The sequence below is a fragment of the Protopterus annectens genome, chromosome 1.part0 (assembly GCF_019279795.1).
Source record: "Protopterus annectens isolate FY-2018-M chromosome 1.part0, PAN1.0, whole genome shotgun sequence".
Lineage (NCBI taxonomy): Eukaryota > Metazoa > Chordata > Ceratodontiformes > Protopteridae > Protopterus > Protopterus annectens.
This window is the reverse complement of record NC_056725.1, coordinates 1,508,961,088-1,508,980,930: the sequence shown is the minus strand read 5'-3', so window position 1 is coordinate 1,508,980,930 and position 19,843 is coordinate 1,508,961,088.

Here is a 19,843-nt window from a genome sequence, read left to right as displayed (position 1 = left end):
AGGGTATGAAGTCTGAAACTCAATGTCTGTCATTATTTAGTGACTTCATTCCTAAATGATTTGCCAGAAAAACACATATTTTATGAGGAACAAACCAAAAAGAAAAAGCAACAATCTATTCATTCTGCGAAAATCTGGACAGGGGAGAAGTATAGTTCAGTTGGGGCTGTCTTTGAGTTTGCCACCCTTTCACCCCTCACAAAATCATGGTCGAATGTGGCCTCCTCCTTGCAGCCATTCCAGTGTCCCATTACTTGACTATTTCACCCCATTTACCATAAACACTGTAATGTGCATACTGCTTTACTTCTACTATGGTTTGGATTTCATTTAAAAGTTTTATTTTACATTTTACAGCACAAACACTAATAGACACCTGCTAAACAAAGCAATGCAGTCTCACAATGAAAATAGACTTAGCATTAAAACTTCTCTGCCCTTGAAACTCATTGAAACCCATATTTAAAGAAAATACATCTGGCCAGTGGCAGATAAAGATTAACTTTGGGCTGTTTTCAAATCATAGGCCCCTTGCACATGAAACATACATATGTTCTTTGATACACCTTTCTGATTGTATTAAATTGTATTCCTGTATAATACAGTACAGTTGTTAGAGGGGGTTTTAAATTTATTGTTTTGAACATTTTTCTCAGTAAAAATGAAACAAAATACATGAACCAATAATGACAAAACTGCCCAATTCAGAAAATTTCCATCATAAAAGTCTACTCAAAATTCTACAGTCCACCAGTATCAGTAAATATGCACAATCTCTGCATAAGGAAAAGTCATCTAAATAATTCCACATTAAAAAGAGCTGTAACTAATGAAAAGTTGCTGCTAGCAAACAACTTTATATTTCATTGTTTCATCTACAAATAAAGTGCCTGTTGCCCTTGAGGAATAAATAACCCATGCTACATGAAAAAATGGCAAGCTAGTAATATTGCAATAGGGAATGGGTGGCAAACTGATAACAGGTTGATAATCACTAGGTATCTTTGCCAAGGAGGACGTTCTCAAGAATGCAGCATCTACCCCCTTTAAAAGTACAACGCAGTACAGTATCAGCAATCCATCTACATATTGCGGGAGTAGAACCCACAGTCTTCTGCATCAAAAACAAGTACTGTACCTGTTGTGTTATTAACAATGTAAGTAGACTCAGCATAAGCAGCACTATACTTCTCTTCCCCTAAAGCTCTTAGCACCTTGTAATATCCACTCGACACTCAACTGTATCTCTCAACTTTGCAGCACATGAGCACAATAAATCTGGAAAATGGCAAAAATGTATTGGGGGAGGGGGGCACAAAAGCCCAAAAACCAGGGACACAGTTTAAACATTGCTTGTATAAACTTGGGAAGTTGCTAGAATAAAATGATGTGCTATTCCAATGCATTTCACTGCCACGTCTTAAACCCAGGACCCTGTACACTACAGTCAGAGCAACATACCACTATCAAAAATCACAACACCAGCTCTTCAGCTCGAAAAGGAAAAGGAATCCAAATGTAGAATCGACACAGCAGCCCAGTCACCCAAAGATTTTTTTTGCTGTACAGTCTCCTCAAAGCGGCAAAGCCTTCAAGGAGTAAATTACAATACATCACTATTACCTATTTATACACATATAGTGATGTATTGTAATTTACTCCTTGAAGGCTTTGTTAAGCCGAGGCGCTAGAGACTGTACAGCAAATAAATCGAGTTTGGTGAACTGGCTGTTGTCGTATTCAACATACCACTATGCCAAATCAGCTGTTTCTTGAAAGACAGGAAGACTGAAACTTAAATGGCTATCATTTAGTGAATTCAGTTCTCACCATAGCTTTCAACATCTTAACACAAAACACCTGGATAAAGCCAATAATGGGGGAATACAGCCCCCAAACATATTCAGTGAACTCAGTTCTCACCATAGCTCTCAACCTCTTAGCACAAAAAAACCTGCACAAAGCCAATAATGGGGGAATACAGCCTCAAAAATAGGGACACATTTCAAATATTGATCTTATAAACTTAGAAAATTGCTAGAATAAAATGTTATGTGTTACCATGTACTTTCTGAAGAATATGAAGTCTTTTGGCTTTTCCCGGTTAGGGATCGCCACAGTGAAACTCCGGTCCGCTAATGATTGGCAGTGGATTTTACAGTGCCGAGTTACCAGCCCGATGCCCAATCTTCAAAGAAGGCACACCCATTCACGCATGCACCTACCTGCATGTCTTTAAATGTCATACAACTGCAGTGAGGACATGCAGACTCCAATCAGAAGGCACTCCAGCCAAGACTCAAATGGGAGAACCTCTTGCTGTGAGGTGACAATGCTAACCGCTGCACCACTGCGGCCCATTCTGAAGAATATGAAGTCTGAAATTGAAATGTCTGTCATTATTTAGTGAATTCAAAATCCAGAAAACCACAGATTTTATGAGGAACAGAACAAAAATATGAGGCAAAAATCTGAATGCTTTTCACAAATGGTGGTGGGTAAGGAATTCAGGTTCTTGTTACATGTACCTAAGGTTGAGGGTTTGAGCCTGAGTTACTCTCTCTCACCACCAGTTATAGCCACACACACACACACACACACACACACACACACACACACACCAAAAGCACAAGTCAAAATACTTAGACTTGCATGTAAAACATTCACCTTAAAATATGTGTGATATATATAGAAAAACAACTATTTATGTTGTGGAGTACATTTAAAACATGTGTGCTGGCCAAATTGCTGAAAGATACATAAAACATCAGCATTGTTAGAATTTATCCACAGTTATAAGCATAGCTACATTGTCTGGATTTCACATACCTTACTGATACATAATGGGTATTCCTACATTTTAATCAATACACATGTTAATGTGAATAATACAGGCCCCAAAACTGGGGAAGATGCATTTCATTCCCTAAAATACGTTAAACAATCAACATACCTCTCTCCTAGATCTGATCCTCCAGCCTGTACATCTGCTCAATGCATGTGGCTCTGTTCTGAATGTGCTCCTTGTCGTCTAAAACAAAAATAGAATGTATAAAGCATTTATTTCTCAAATAAAACTGATATGCATTTCTTAACACAGTTTGTAGACATTTCTTTCAGAAGAACATTAGATGAGCATAATACACAGTTGACATTTTTACATTCAGGTGTTAACATCTTGGAACACAGACTGGAGAACATAAGATCCAAACCTGGAACCACAATCTGCATCTAAACTGCACAACCTGCCTGTCTAACACATCATAACTGAGAGAGAATGTTTTACACTCAGTGAAAAAATGTTATGACATCATCTTTATGAGGGATGTCTCCTAATAACGCTATTAGCTTAGGATTACAACGCACGAACATATGCTATACATATAGCTATACAGCTGGAAAAATACATTCAAGTTATCACTATGTTCAGATACAGTAACTGTAATGCAGAGCATACATTCCTAAGGCAATGAAAGTATCATGTAGCATACAACTTCTGTGAACAGAAACATACATGTAATGTACATTAAGGACACAGAAAGTTATGTGTGAGAACCATTATTCCCTGTTATATTGCACATCAGTAGGAAAATACATACATATTATCTTTTGTTCATTTCAGCTGTTATTCTGACCATCCCAGTCCCTTTAAATTTGAGGATGATGTTATTCTACTATTGACTTTAACATTTCATGAGAAAAATGAGTCATAGCATTTTTACAAAGTATACAATATTACTCAAAACATTGATCAAACGTATAACAAGATTTAGTAAGCTGTACTGCCCACACAGTTAAGCAACTGATGTTAACAACATTTTATAGATTACATATATATTCTCAGGAATTCAGTGAATAATCATATTAGTTGCAGTTATGCTCAAAATATATGTTAATATCTATCAGTGTAATATGCTTCTATGAATAAATCAAACAAAACAACTATAAACCACAACGGGAAAAAAAAGAAATCCACAAATCCACAAATCACGAAGCCAAATCCACGAATTTATTGGTTAGCGCTTTCATGCACCATCAATACGTGCATTTCCTCAGACAAATGAATTAAAAAATTACACTGCTTAAATACAAAAAAGACATCAATTAACGAGTTAGCCAATTAATTAATTGGATAATGTAAATTAAATTATATTATTACCTACCCAACAATTTTACTATACACAACACCTAAAAAATAATCTGCTCCTAAATAATAATAAATCTATGTTAACCAGTTCAACATGTTAAAATATATATATATATATATATATATATATATATATATATATATATATATATAAAAAATATATATATATATATATATATATATATATATATATATATATATATATATATATATATATATATATGTAAAAATTTTTTAAAAAGTTTTTTTTAAAAAAAAGATATTTGATTTATCAAGTATAAGTATCATATTATAAATTTAATTTACTTGCAAAGTTTATCGTTCCAAGGCTTTCAATCTAAGTATACATTTTATGGAACACATATCATTGATACCAGGATAAACATATGCATTTGTGCGTAATTGCCACAGCAATTCTTGTTCTTCAAGTTGATAAATCAAATATCTTTTTTTTAAAAAAACATTTTAAAAAATGTTTAACTAACTCGTTAATTGATGTCTTTTTTGTATTTAAGCAGTGTAATTTTTTAATTCATTTGTCTGAGGAAGTGCACGTATTGATGGTGCATGAAAGCGCTAACCAATAAATTCGTGGATTTGGCTTCGTGATTTGTGGATTTGTGGATTTCTCTTTTTTCCCTTTGTGGTTTATAATATGCTTCTATAAATTAGTGCTCTGGGGATATTAAAGCAAGATAACAGTTTCAGGCAGATGTGTCCCCTTTCCAGATTTGAACCCAAAGCACACCAAAATGTAGACACAAGGGCTTGCTTTCTTACAACCTGAGCTGATAGTCAGCATATGCTACTGTGAAACATACAGGTACTGCTCTCCAGAAGCTGTTGTTCAACAGCTGATGTTATCAGAGCATTACAGATTACGGCCAAATTTGTAGAAAATTGAAGACTATATCAGTGAGTCATTACCATGCATAATATAAACATTAATATAAACTATTGCAAAATGGTTCTTCCAAAGAATGCCATGGGTTATGTTAACCAAGGTAACAGGTACAGATATATGTTTCTCCTGTGTGGTACTTAACCCACAATATGCTGGCCAGTTGCTTTACAGGCCAAGCTAACAGTCAACACATTATTCTTAACCAAACAGGTACTGTTCTAGAAAACCTGTCATTAGAAAGCTGATGTCACCAGAACATTATGGAGTATGGCCATATTCGTAGAAATTCGAAGACTGCATCAGAGTGCCATTACTATGCACAACATAAACCTTAATATAAACTATTCCAATATGGTTATTCCAAAAATGCTATGGGTGACATTAACCAAGATAACTGCTACAGATATATATTTTCCCTATTTGGTCTGGAACCTACAACACACCACAATTTAGACTTACTGAGCATTTGCTTTACAAGCTGAAGTAACATTCAGCAAAGGCTTTATTGTAGAAAACAAAGGTGTTTCTTACAAATCCTGTAGTGAATGGATGAATACAGAAAATGTGTACAAGTTTTGGACCTTTCACTGTAAAGAAATAAGAGCTACCAACAAATAACTAAACTCATATGTGTAAGCAATGAGACAGGCATTACTTTTTAAATTAAATAAACATGTTTGTGTAATTGTTTAGGAGGCATGATGTAAGGAAATTATATATGTGTTTGTATTACAGGTTCATAGATGATTACTAGGCTAATGACCACACGGGTCTTTTTAAGCCTAGCCATGCATCCCAAATCTCTGACAAGTTCTGATACCCTTGATAAGAGTAAGCATGGGCCTGGGAGATAAAACATTTACAGGGTACCTGTGTCCATTAGAGACATAGGTGTCAAACCAGGGCTGAATTTCTGGTTTCTCATCCAATTGTCCAAGTTGCACTTGAATTTGTTTACAGAGGAACTTTGCTTCACGTGGATGGGGAGCCTGTTCCATAGACAGGATAGTCTCTGAGATACATACATATCTCTCCAGCAGGTACTATTTATATCACAAGCAAGGTTTAAGTATTTAGAATGGGTAATTCTGCTGCAGTTTGTTTTGTGGATATGCAGGAGGTCCATCAGAGTGGGGTCTGACAATGCCCTGTATGCCAGGCAAAGATCTCCCCTCAAAAGCCTGTAGGAGACAGTGTACAGAGATAGGGCCTTGAGGCAGTCTGCATAGGACATGTTAATTAAGCCCTGTATTGTGTTAGTGAGGAACCTCTTGGATGTTCCAATTGTTGGATGTACCTGATTAGGTACATACCAAAGGGGGCATAGTATTCAATGATAGGTCTGATGTATGTCGAATACAGTGGAACAATGACTTCCTTGGACTTAGATGCCATGCCTTTGTTTATAAGTTGTGTAACACAGAATGATTTAGAAGGCATCCTGGAATATTTTTTGGGCTCATTGATGCAGTGTTCTCGGTCTTAGAGAGCATTAAGGACCTGTTCCCTATTGATAGTAACGGGAGTTATATTTGATGATATTTCCTGAGGAGAGTTATATTTGATGATATTTCCTGAGGGAAGGTTGAGGGGGAGAGAGGGGGTAAAGTTGGAGCTGAATTTATCAGCCAGGAGGTTTGCTATATCTTTTGGCTCAGTATAGGCAGCTCCATTTACAATGAGCTCTGCACACAATTGTGTATTGCCATTGAGGTTGCAGACATAGCTAAAGAATGCTTTGCGGTTGTCCTTGCCCTGGGAGGCCAAACCTACCTCAAATTTGGCTTTGGTAGACTTCATTTGTCCTCTGAGCTGTTTCTTAAGAGTGATTTTATCCTGCTGGGTGCTGCACCTCCTAATTTTTGCCATGATTTTCTTCCTCCTGTTATACAGCCTATTGATTTTGTGATTCCACCAGGGTGGCTTGTTTTTAGAGTTAGTTCTGTACTTCTTCTTGGTGGGTACAGATGCATCTATGCAGCTATTAACATGCTTGTACAGGGTTTCTGTGAACAGTTCTGCCTAGGCAGCAGTGTTCTCAGAGTTTATGGGGGCTTGATATTTTGCCAGGTTCTCACTTAATAGCAGGAGGTTAACCTTAGAATAGCTTTTGAATATTTCAGGTTTAGCTGGGTGTCCATGTTTTTTATTACTTCAGAAGTGACCATTTTGTGGTCTGACCTTACCATGGAAGGCAGTACAGTAGAGGATGTGCAGCAGTCTCCCATATTAGTGAGGACCAGATCCCATATGATTGCATCCTGGTTGGTGTATTGACTATCTGGTCCAGGGGGTTTGTGTTTATAAAATCCGCGAATATCTGTGCATGCATGTTTGGTGTTGTATAGGATTCCCAGTTAATAGTAGAGTAATTAAAGTCACCATATGAATATGGTATTGGGTTGGATGGTTAGTGTTTCTAATAAGTTTAAATACATGGTATGGGTTTTCTGGGTCATAGAGGGGGACCTATATCTTGCAAGGAAGTGCAAGCTATAGGTCCAATAGATGATACAGTAGGAATATAATGGAAAACTACAAAATGCACAGTCATCTGTGGCCTAGGCACTACAGGCATCTGTGATGCATGAGAACAGGGGCTATGTGAAGTTATATACTTAGATGTTGTAAAACATATGTACATCTACAAAGGACATACTTTTGGATATTAGACACATTATTAAATAAATTAACAGAATGGGAATTTAAGCCATAGTTAAAAGGACAGGATTTACCAAGTCCACTTAACTATCACCTCATGTTAAGTACAACAGCAACTAATACATGGTTCTAAAAACATCTATGTGATATATATGATACAGAGTTATATCTGTAACATCTGTAGCATTTCTCAGGTACATATAGAATATACTGGTACTTAATGTAGGGATCTACAGGCTGCTTCTGAAGCTCTTCCATGTCCCTCTGATGCAGGTCATTATAGTGGTGACGAACCTGCACTCCAGTGCAGTAGATCCCTGTCCTCCATCGATACTCCCTCATGATCTGGTTTCACTCATTGATCACAGTGAAGTTCCTGGGTCTGGCTCTCATCCTCTGCTCCAATTTGGGGTATGCAGTTAACATCTAAGTTGTCTCCTCATGGGTCCAGTTGGGTTAATGGACACGTCTCAGTCTCCTTGAAGTAGCCATCATGATCCTCAAGTAGAAGAAATCTGAAAAACACAAAAACACAGCAATGCTCACTGAGGTACCACTCAGTTTGCAGTCGGCAATGGTCTGATCATTAAATTTATCAAAATCAATATTTGAAAGGGATGCTGATGTCATGTTCTAAGATCATTGGAAGATAATTGGCATGTGCCATACATGGAGCCATTTACTGATATCTATTGAGTGTTTACACGGTACACCTGGGTGTTTTGGTGCATTACTGCAATTTGTGTGAATGTGCATGAATGGGTTTCCAAAAGCTTGAATTTTAATTAACCTCATTAATTATGTATGATGCAAATGCTACTTAAACTTGGTTGCACACAAGGTGCACTTTGATTTTCTGATTTGAAGTGAGAGGCATATTGGCAATTGGTAGAATTTCTGTGTGGTGATTAGTGCATCTGTTAAAGTTACTCATTTCAAAAGGTACATGCTGACATTCATATTCACTCAAAATGATAATTTTAACAGAGGTTGTCATAAGTTACTGGAGTGATGTGTTGAACTTTATGCATACAGGTGTTGTCCTTCTAAATAGTTTCAGTCCCATATGCAGATGTATAGAAAAACTTTAATTGCAGGTGTTAACAACATATGAATGCTGATTTATGGATCATCCACAATTCTTACTGGTAATTCCTTGCACTCTATGGTGTAACTATAGAAACCTGTGGATTCTGACTCTATCTGTACTTAGTATGTGATGATAATATTATTATGCAATTGCAATTGAAGCATGTGAGATTATTTACTTAAGTTCTGTGCCTGTTTTATATAGTGTGTAAAGCCAATTGTTGTATTTTTATTCTCTGTTTCAACTACATGTATAGCCAATTGTTTTATTTTTATCTCTATTTCAAATATATGTAAAGCCTATAGTAATTTTTACTGTCTTAGCATCTATTATGTTATCTGTACCTTCTTCTTGGAGCTTTTCTCCCCGGGCCTCTACTGAAAATGGACATGTATCCAGCTAGACTAGCCCGGTAAACAAATGTAAAATAAATAAATAATAAATAAATAAATAAAATTATGAATATTTCTCATTTCATGTCTCCTAACAAAACTGTTATAAATGTGTTGCTGCTGTTATGGATATGTCTTTAATGATGATTCTTTACAATGATGTTATCAATACTGTGACAATATAGCACTTATTCGTATTGTCTATGGCCGGGCTATAGATCCTGAGGTTTACCCATGTGTTCCATAAGTTCTTCAGACTGTTATTTGTTGTAGTATTTATACATGACATGCAAACAGGCTGATGTGGCATGATGCTGTTGACTTTGGACCTCCATGAAATATAGATGTATTGTCAAGGGTTCTAATTCAACTCACAAGCAGTAAAGATATTACATGTCAAGTTGATTTTACCAATGCTATGTATGAAAGCATTATTATTACTTGTAATAAGTCACATTAGTATCCATCGCACACAGTGTTATATAGACATGTTGTGCCCCCATTTATGCCAACCTGGTAATATACAGTTGGGAACGTAGATATATTTTTATTCATAGGTTTCAAAACAAGTGGGTTATATACCTACGTTTTTAGATGACATTTTTATTCTGTGGAAGGACAATATGACTGACATGAATGAATTTAGGGATTACTTGGAAAATATTTTCAGTTTCCTTAAATTCACAAATTCCTTCTCGGATTCTGTCATAAACCTTTTGGATGTCACCTTAGTTAAGGATTTTGTAAGTTATTCTTTTGTTTCCAAATTTTGGATTACTAGAGCCACCATCCCAAACACACAAAAAGGAACATTTTTATGGACCAGTTAGTAAGGAAAGCCCGTATGAGTTCTAGTTGGGAGATTTTTAAGAATGAAATGTTTAACATTATTTAATTTTTTTTTTTAGAAAGAGGCTACCCTAGAAACATAATATTGAGTATTAGCCTCAAGGTAGCACATGAATGGGGTGCAAGAATTAAACGTATTCTAGGTAAAGAAAATGTTAATTTTTTAAACCACAAGGAGATGAGAGCCATGGACACTCTATATGATTTTAACATATGGTGAAGGTTTCAGAGAAACCAAGGATATTATGTAGAGAAACTGGCTTACTTTTACTACCAGTAGTGACCTGTTAAGAGCAGTGGGCGGACAGCCACAGTTTGTTTACAAGATGGGAAAAACTTTAAAATATTTGTCTGAACACCCCATCCATATTCAAATATTAAACAACAGGGGCATTAGTAAATGTGGCAATTGTGCACAATGTAATTAAATATTTGAAGAACCATTGTGCACAATTGCCACATTGTGCACAATGTAATTAAATATTTGAAGAACCATTGTGTGTTTTACCTTCTACCATGATGTAATTATATTTTTGAAGGACCATTGTGTGTTTTACCTTCTACCACGAAACGTATTATAGTTCATCAAGGTAATTGTGCTACAAAAGGGCTAGTATACTTGGCAGTGCGTCCATCCTGCAATTTTTATTATGTCGGTAAAACAGAAAGATTACTGAGAAAATGCATCTACGAACATATTTATGCTATTAGGAATCATAACAAAAATAATGCATTATATAAACATTCAGTTAAATGCAGGCAATTTGTTAAGTTCAAGTTTGGTATTTTGGAAGTTATTCAGAAGACCACTAGAGGGGGATGGTGGGAACTTCAAATAGAATGAAGTGAACTCAAATGGCAATTTAAATTAAACGTGATTGTAGAATCTGGCATTAATGAAAATATTTCAATTTTACCAATATTAAAAACAAAGGCCTTGGTTAGGTAGATATGGTTCTGCCTTCCGAAATATTTTTTTTATGGAACTGTATGTTTTTCTTTAAGTTTTTTTCTTCAAAATTTAAAAAAAAAATGTCATTCCTTTAAATGTGTTTAATTGTTTGATTAATAGTACTATATAACCATAGGCATGCATTTTTTGTTTATTCTGATGAAGTCTCAGAACTTTCAGAGAGGAAAGCGCTTAATAAACTTGAAGCTGTTTTGTATCCTGTTGGAAGTTTGGTGTTCCCTCTTATTATACTATACAATTGGACTGGCTTACAATTTTGGTGCAGCCACAGGTAGCTCAGTATTTATTCATTTGTTTTTGAAGTCTGAGTGCCTTCTTTCATATTTTTGCTGCATCTATCAAGAAACTACTACAAAAAATCAAGAGCCCTGGGTTTCCTCATGTATAGTCTCCTACTCATCTTCTTAATGAAAATAAACTAATGCAATAGCATACCCCCTCACTACAATTATAAACAGAAGTGTAAAATACAATAGTTTACTGTACATATGGAAAGAATAAAAATCAATCGTGCCATTATGCAAAGGTGGAGAAAATTTTAAAATAGACAATTGCAGGCCAATTTCCATTTTTGTTCCACTGTCTAAAGGTGACAAACACCTTGGTCATGACTGAAGCAGTCCCTGGACTCATCTACTTACCTGGATAACAAAGATTTAATAAAGTAAGTAATAAAGTCCAACAGAGAGTATTGCTTGTACACTGTTAATGAACTACCATTCCTTGCATGACATACTTACACTGAGTCAGCATGGTTTCTCCCTGGTCATGTTACACAGACAGCATTAGTTGACTTAGTCTACATTTCCTAGCAATGTGATAAAAGTTATGTTGCTATTACAGTACGTCTTCTCTTTTTAAAAGATTAATCAAGCAATAATGTTCTCCAGAGTGTGTGTTTATATGTAATTAATGCCCACCCAGGGATGTAGCACCAGGCCTCTACACCCTTGGGAGGGCATTAATTACACATTAACACACACCCTGGAGGGTATTATTGCACTTAGAGAATGGGCTTGCTGTAAAATTGTTGTGTTTTACTTACTTGCTTATTTATTTCTTTTACGTATTATATTATTTTTTTACATATGTTTAATGTAAAATAGTTCCTACACCTAATGTTTTAAACTTGCTGTAATATATGCTAATGGTGTTAGTGGAAGCATTTTACATCAAAAATACATAAAATAAATAATATAGTGCTTAAAACATAAAGTAAGTAAAACACAACAATTTTACATAGAGACCATTCTTTCTCACACTCTCTCTCTCATACACTCATACAGAGTTTCTTCTGCTTTCACACACACATACATATATACACACAGTCTCCTCTGTGTTTATGCACACATTCACTCACACAAGATTGGTCTCACTCTTTCTCAGTCTCTCATGCACACAGTTTCCGCTGCTTTCATACAGGCATTCAGTCACACAACATCGCTCTCACTCTCGCTCTCGAGCTTTTAGACACACAGCCTCCTCTGCTTTCATACTCGCATTCACACACACAAGATCGCTCTTACTCTGTCTCGATCTCTTACACATACAGTTTCCTCTGCATTCATACATGCATTCAGTGACATGCGATCGCTCTCACTTTTTCTCCATATCTCGTGATCTCACACACACACACACACACACACACACACACACACACACACACAGTCTCTCTCTCTCTCTCTCTCCTTTTTTTTTTTTACATTTTATGTTCGATAAACAGCAGAACCGCTGCTTAACGAGCATAAAATAATGGTGGTCCTTTTATTCCAGTCCAGGATCCATGGCTGCTTGATTTGGTGCCGTGAAGCAGCGGACTCGTTTTTCACCTGGCATTACTTGTACATTAATACCCTGCTGGAGAATGTTCATTCTCCAATCAGTGTATTGATGTACAGGTTGCCCATTTTCTAAACACTTGAAAAACAACAACAGTGTGTTCACAAGGTAAAAACAGCAACTAAAAAAAACAAACCTTGTGCAAAGTAGGCTTGGGTCACAACTACAGAACGACCTTCCAAGTATTAAAAGACAAGATTTTAATGTGCAAAAACCATAAAAAAATGATACAGTCAAGCACTTTCGTCCAAAAGTCAGGACTTCATCAGAACAACTTACTTCACCATTTTACCTGATTTTATGCACATTCAACTATAAACCACACCTACTAATTAATACAAACAATTAAACACAAATGCACATAGCACATGCTTATAATTAAAAAAAAAAACATTACTATACGATCATTTTAAACTATAAAATCAAAGATCTGTTTTTTAAAATGGGCATTCAACCTAAGTTGCCAGTAAAATTCCATCCTCTCTAATTTGTTCCCCCAAAATCCTCCCCACATATCTTTGTACACTATCTGTAGTATGCCAAAATATAATTGTTTACAAGTAGGTGAATTTTTTAAATGCCTGTATAGGGCGTTGTTTTCATTCCCCTGTCTAATGGCATACAAATGCTCATATATACATTTCCTAAAAACCCTCTCAGTTTTACCTACATAAAAAATATTGGCACCCTTGACATACTACTATGTAAACCAAACCCTTAGATGCACAATTGCCAGAAGCTAGCTTGACTTCAATATGGGACTGGCCAACTAATATTCTTGATTCACGGACAATGTAACAACAATACATACAAGCACCATGTTTGTCTGTGCCTTCATTTTCTAAACTCCATTCTACTGTAGAAATCACAGAAGAGTAGTATATCTGACCTGCATTTGTTTGTTAGATACCTACAGAATACAACACAAGATACTGTCTGGTAAAACTCATTTATCTCAAACATTCATATCAAACATTTGTGCATAACATGGCTCCATCCATAGCCTTTTATTTTGCCTAAGCTCACAAACAATGTACGTCAATAGACTGAAGGATTCAAACCATGTAAACACATGACACCCTATATTCTGCAGTACCACCAGTGTATCAATACTAATCCTAATCCTACAGAAATCAGTTGACATCCTGCTAGTCTGGTTGCAAGAATCTAAAGTCAGATGCAATGAAAAGAAATCCAACAGGGGTATTCAATGAAGCCTACACAGCCGAAGTCCGTTTTAGATTCAGTAAGCACCATGTAGAGGTGCACACCCCCTTGCAAACAAGATAAACACAGTGGCATGCTAATTACAACATAAGCAGCTGAATTGCATGCTAATCAACCACTTCTACACACTGGAGCTATTCAACAAGCTGTAAATCATCCGGGTAGACTCCATGCTGGTTTTTCCTGTGAATTCTAAAACTTTTGGAATACAACCATGGAAAGGAGTCTATACAGACAGAACGTTAGGTGCTGCTGCTGCTTTAGTACATTTGTATGTACTACAGGCTGAAGCCAGTGCTGCTGCTGTTGCCAACAGGCCTAGGCTGAGAAGGATGAGAGTTTTCAGGTCCCATTTAACTTTTCACAACCTACATGATGTGGAAATTGTAGAGCGCTACTCTGTGGACAGTGACACATTACTGGAACTCTGCAACCTCTGCCATCCTCAACTCAGAGCCAGAGCCAATTGAGGGGAACCCATCCCAGAGGAGCTAAAGGTATGTGTAGCCCTTAGAATATTAGCTACGGGTACCTTTCAGAGACCAACAGGGGACATGCTGGGGGTCTCACAGGCATCAGCATCCAGGATCCTCCACCAGTTTCTGAATACTAAACGCCAACATGACAGTGACTACATATATTTTACCCATAGTTCTGATGAGACGGCCAGAAATATACAGGAGTTCTACAGTGTAGCACACCACCTTGAAGTACTGGGTGCCATAGATTGAACACATATAAAAATGAAGGTACTACCTGGGGAACAGAGTAGGCTGTACATAAACAGAAAGGACTACCACTCTATCAACTGCTGAGCCATATGTAATGCCAAGGGAATCATCTTGAATGATGTGTGCTGGCAACCCTGGCAGTTACCATGATTCCCATAACTGGCACACCTCCCAACTGTACCAGATGTTTTCTAGAGGGGATATCCCACATGGTCCTCTACTGGGGGATGCAGCCTATGCACTGGAACTGTGGCTGATGACACCCATCAGAAATGCACACACACCCACAGAAGAATGCCATAATGAGGCACACATTCAAACCAGAAATATCATAGAGAGTGTGTTTGGGCTGTTGAAGTCACAGTTCCACTGCCTAAATAAATCTGGGGGAGCCCTGCAGTAAAATCCATGGACATGTGCAGAAATATTCACAGTATGTGCCATGCTACACAACATAATCTTGAGGAAAAAGCTTCAGCAGGATCAGCAAGGGGAAGAGACACAAATCCCACCACCAAGGCCAAGGTAACCACAACCACAGGCAGATGAGGAGTCAGAGGGGGATCCAGCAGCTGTTGTGGGTGTAGGTAGACATAGGTGTGCTCATTATTCCCTGGCATTGCATTGGCTAAGAGGCAACGCATAACACACTCACTCACTACCTAGGGGCCTAAATCCTTCCTCCTACTCACATACATATAGTAACATTGATACCAGACAAATCACACAACCTTTACCTCCCCATGTATTGTTTGTATACTGCTTGCATCAGACAGAGTCAGCCCTGAACTAAAATTGTGGCAACTGCTGCATTTACAAGGTAAATCTTGAACCTGGACTGTATTGTTGAATAATAATACGAATGTATGGCATATCCTTGTATTTCATTAGTTGGTACAGTACGCAAGTAAAAGTTGGGAGATGAATTGTACAGAAATTACCTTAACATGTGACAGCAAAGACTTATTTGACTTATATGTGTCCATTAATAAGTAGTACGCCTCGGGTATCAAAGATTCACACAGTCATACCTCTCAGAAATTAGTGATGATTACTGTATGGCCTCAGGTTAGCACCATATGTTTGTACTGGAAAATCATTAAAGAGAGAAGTTAGAAAGTAATGATACACACTGCAGTTTCTGACTTCACAAACCTCACAAGAGCATTCACTATAAAGTTGGGAAATTTTGATGCTATCATCTGTCTAACTTTCCAAGGCCAATATAAGTCAAAGTAACAATTAAAGTTTAACACCACACATGCAGATATACTAGGGACTAAGTTAGCTACGAACCTTGAGCATCAGACACAAAGTTTATGCATCCTTAAATCCAAAAGATAGGAAACAGGGATATGTCACAGTTATCATCTCTTGCACTGGGTGTTGTGTGGGGTGGCAGGAAGCCTAGGCTGACACAAAAGATCAGTGAGTGTGTGTAAGTAAGAAAGAGAAGCAGGCAGATATTTGGATAAACCAACACATGACCAATGAGACAAAATGAGTAACTGTTGTGTGCATGTCTGTAGGAGTCCTCCAGGTGAAATTGGTGTGTGAGTGTCTGTATGAACACAGACAAGAACTGTGCTGGCTCTATATCTTGGTATGTTGGACAGGTGTGAGCTATGCATGATAGAGGTGGCAGTTCATTGTTGTTGTCCCCAGCCATGAGAACTGGCTCTACATATATGCCATGCACATAAGGCATCTAGACTGTATTGCCCATACTGTCGCATACAGGGATAGTAGTGTCCCTCCTAACACCTCCTGCAGATATTACAGTGCCAGGACAGTGTGCATGGTTATCCACATCATAATAGTTTATCAAGTGGGTGTATGTAGGCTAATCTCTTATCACTCCACAGCACTTATGTTATGTCAGAAGCATAGGAATTAGTGGTCGCATTATTCTGATATTGTCCATGATTGTTGTTTGTTCTTGTAATGTTTTCCATGATCCTTTACATGTGGTCACCTTAAAGGAGACCTATGCTGAGAGTAAACTCATATTCAGGCATATCAGTTTGCACATCATCACAATATGCACTCTACCCCATTATATGTCAGATCCCTGATAGATGTCCTCTGCCTTATTCATGCATGAATGTTTATCTCATACAGACATCCTCCCCATTGTCATGTCATCCTGTGTGACAGTCAGAGACAACACATTTTCACTGTACAGTCAGTACTGTACCATATAGATATGTGCTTGGTGTTGCTGCTACAAACCTCTTCCATTGACATGTCCTCCTCTGCTGTACATGAAAGAGTTTCACCTGTCTTCTTTCCCTGTGTCCATTCATACAGTTCATCTGTGGAAAATTAAACTCTGTTTCTACATTTAAGCAAACTTTATTTTATATCTTATTTATGTTGTATATTTGTAGCATAATTACTTTCAACCTTTTATTCACTGTTAAGTACATTCTAACAATCTGTGTGTTTCTGTTCAATAAACACACTTCCCCTGAGTGATCATTTTACTTGGCAGTCCATGTCCTGTTACAGATCATTAGCACAGCTTCAGTACAGAATGCCAGGAATGGAATATCACAATACTTTACACTGTAGGTACACTGTCCTGTACTGTGTTTGGACCCTATACTTCACACTCATACCACTCAACTATCCAGATATTCCCAGGATGTCCAGATGTCTTCCTTATCAATTTGGTGGCTTTCTTCCATATCACTGGGATGTTCTCTGGACTGATGCAACTCAATATTACATACATTTGACTGCATACCACTCAATTGTCCTAATTTGTAAAAAAATGTCCAGTTTTGGTCTCATATTTGTGATCTTTTCCACATAACATTTTTGTTTTCTGGCAAATCATTGGCATACCATTGTGGAAGTGAAGTCAGAAACCAATGACTGTCATTTGTGTTTCAAACTTCATGATCCTCAGAAAGTTCATGCTAACATATAGCCTATTTATTCTATCAACTTTCTAAGTTTAGAAGTGGAACAGTAAACATCTTTTGCTATTTTGGGGGCTTTGTCCCCCCATTATGTATGCCTTTGTCCACATTTCTTGCTCAAAGAGGATGACAGGTATGTTTAAATTTCATTCTACCACGTCTATGTGACATCTATGGCAAATATGTCCCTATTTTTGGTTAAATGTCCCTGCATTATGCTGGCCTTTGTAGAGATATGTTGCACTAAGAGATTCACAGCTGTCTGTGAAGCCCTGATAGTCATTGTGGCATTCCACACAAATTGGTGGACCGTAGGTACTCTACTTTAAATAGAATTGTATCTACATTCACTTATACAGTTTCCTGACCAGAAACACGATTGCCAGCCATGAAACCTACCTTAGGCTTGCCAACTGTCGTTAATATGCATTGCCTGCTACCACTTGCCACACATTGCCTCACAAACATGTAAACTCTGTGTAGGATCTGCACAGAGCTTACACAGAGTTTGTTGAACCATGGGTAAATTTACAATCTTTCAACATTACTCAAAAAAAAATGTACAAATTAACAACGCATTTACCAAAACAGTAAATAGCTATGATATCTTGGAATTACCAAAGTCAATAAGCTTTCCTTAAATGAGCATTATAGTATTACAGTGAAAGGCCATAATAGAAAGTAGGTCAGCTTTACTGTATTAACAAAACCCTGCCTCATCACATCAGAAATACTTTAACAAACACCTTATTCTTACCTAAGCTTTTATGAAAAGTACAGTGCTATTGAAAACCGAAGCAAAAACATATAAAGCAAATTAGGATCTCTAAAATGTCCATATTTGTAGCCCAACAAGTAAATGACTTTCATATCTGTAATATTCTCAGTAAGACAAATTGGCTGCTTTACATTTGTTTATAAGAACATCTCTACAAGAAAGCACTAGCCAGCCATGAACTTCTTACTATAAAATAACAGACTACATAGATCTTCCAGTGTATTACTTTTGCAATGAAAGAAAATCTCTGCTAAAATTAGATACCATGTTCTTGGTAAGTTCTGAGACAGTGAAAACATTACACCTTGAGGAAAAGGAAATCAGCCAATTTCCCACCTTTAAAAGTATCTATGTATCTATATATTTATATCTTATCTATATCTATCTGGGTCTACTGCATTTCATTGAATACCACGTATTTGAAAAAGAGCAGTAGACCGCTCAGTTACGCGAAAGTGCATTTATTCGAAAGTGCACTTTTGCGAACTCAGCTTCTACGAATGGATCGCACCACAATGGAGGACAGCAGGAAAATGTGCTATGTCCTCCACTGTGATACGGTAGTTATGGACCTTAGTGTTAGGGCATGGGTCATGGTAAGGGGATAGCCCTACTAGCTATCCCCTTACCATGACCGGTGCCCTAACCCTAAGGTCCATGACTACCGCACCACAGTGGAAGACAGGCTATGTTCCACTGTGGTGCGGTAGTCACGGACCTTAGGGTTAGGGTGCGGGTCATGGTAAGGGGATAGCCCTACTAGCTATTCCCTTACCATGACCTGTGCCCTAACCCTAAGGTCTATAACTACTGCACTAAAATCAGTAGTAGCCCATTTGCTGAAGCAGGATTCATGAAAGTGCACTTTTGATTAAGTGCACTTTCGCATAACCCAGAATCTACTGTGTGAGTTCCTAGAAGTGTATTTTCAAACTTATACAGTAGACCCCTATCTTGGTCTACTGCTTCTCATCGAATACCACATATTCGAAAAAGAGCAGTAGACTGCTCAGTTATGCGAAAGTGCACTTATTTGAAAGTGCACTTTCATGAACTCAGCTTCTACGAACGGATCGCATCACAGTGGAGGACAGCAGGAAAACGTGCTATGTCCTCCACTGTGGTGCGGTAGTTACGGACCTTAGGGTTAGGGCATGGGTCATGGTAAGGGGATAGCCCTACTAGCTATCCCCTTATGATGACCCGTGCCCTAACCCTAAGGTCCGTGACTACCGCACCACAGTGGAAGACAGGCTATCCTCCACTGTGATGCAGTAGTCACAGACCTTAGGGTTAGGGTGCGGGTCATGGTAAGGGGATAGCCC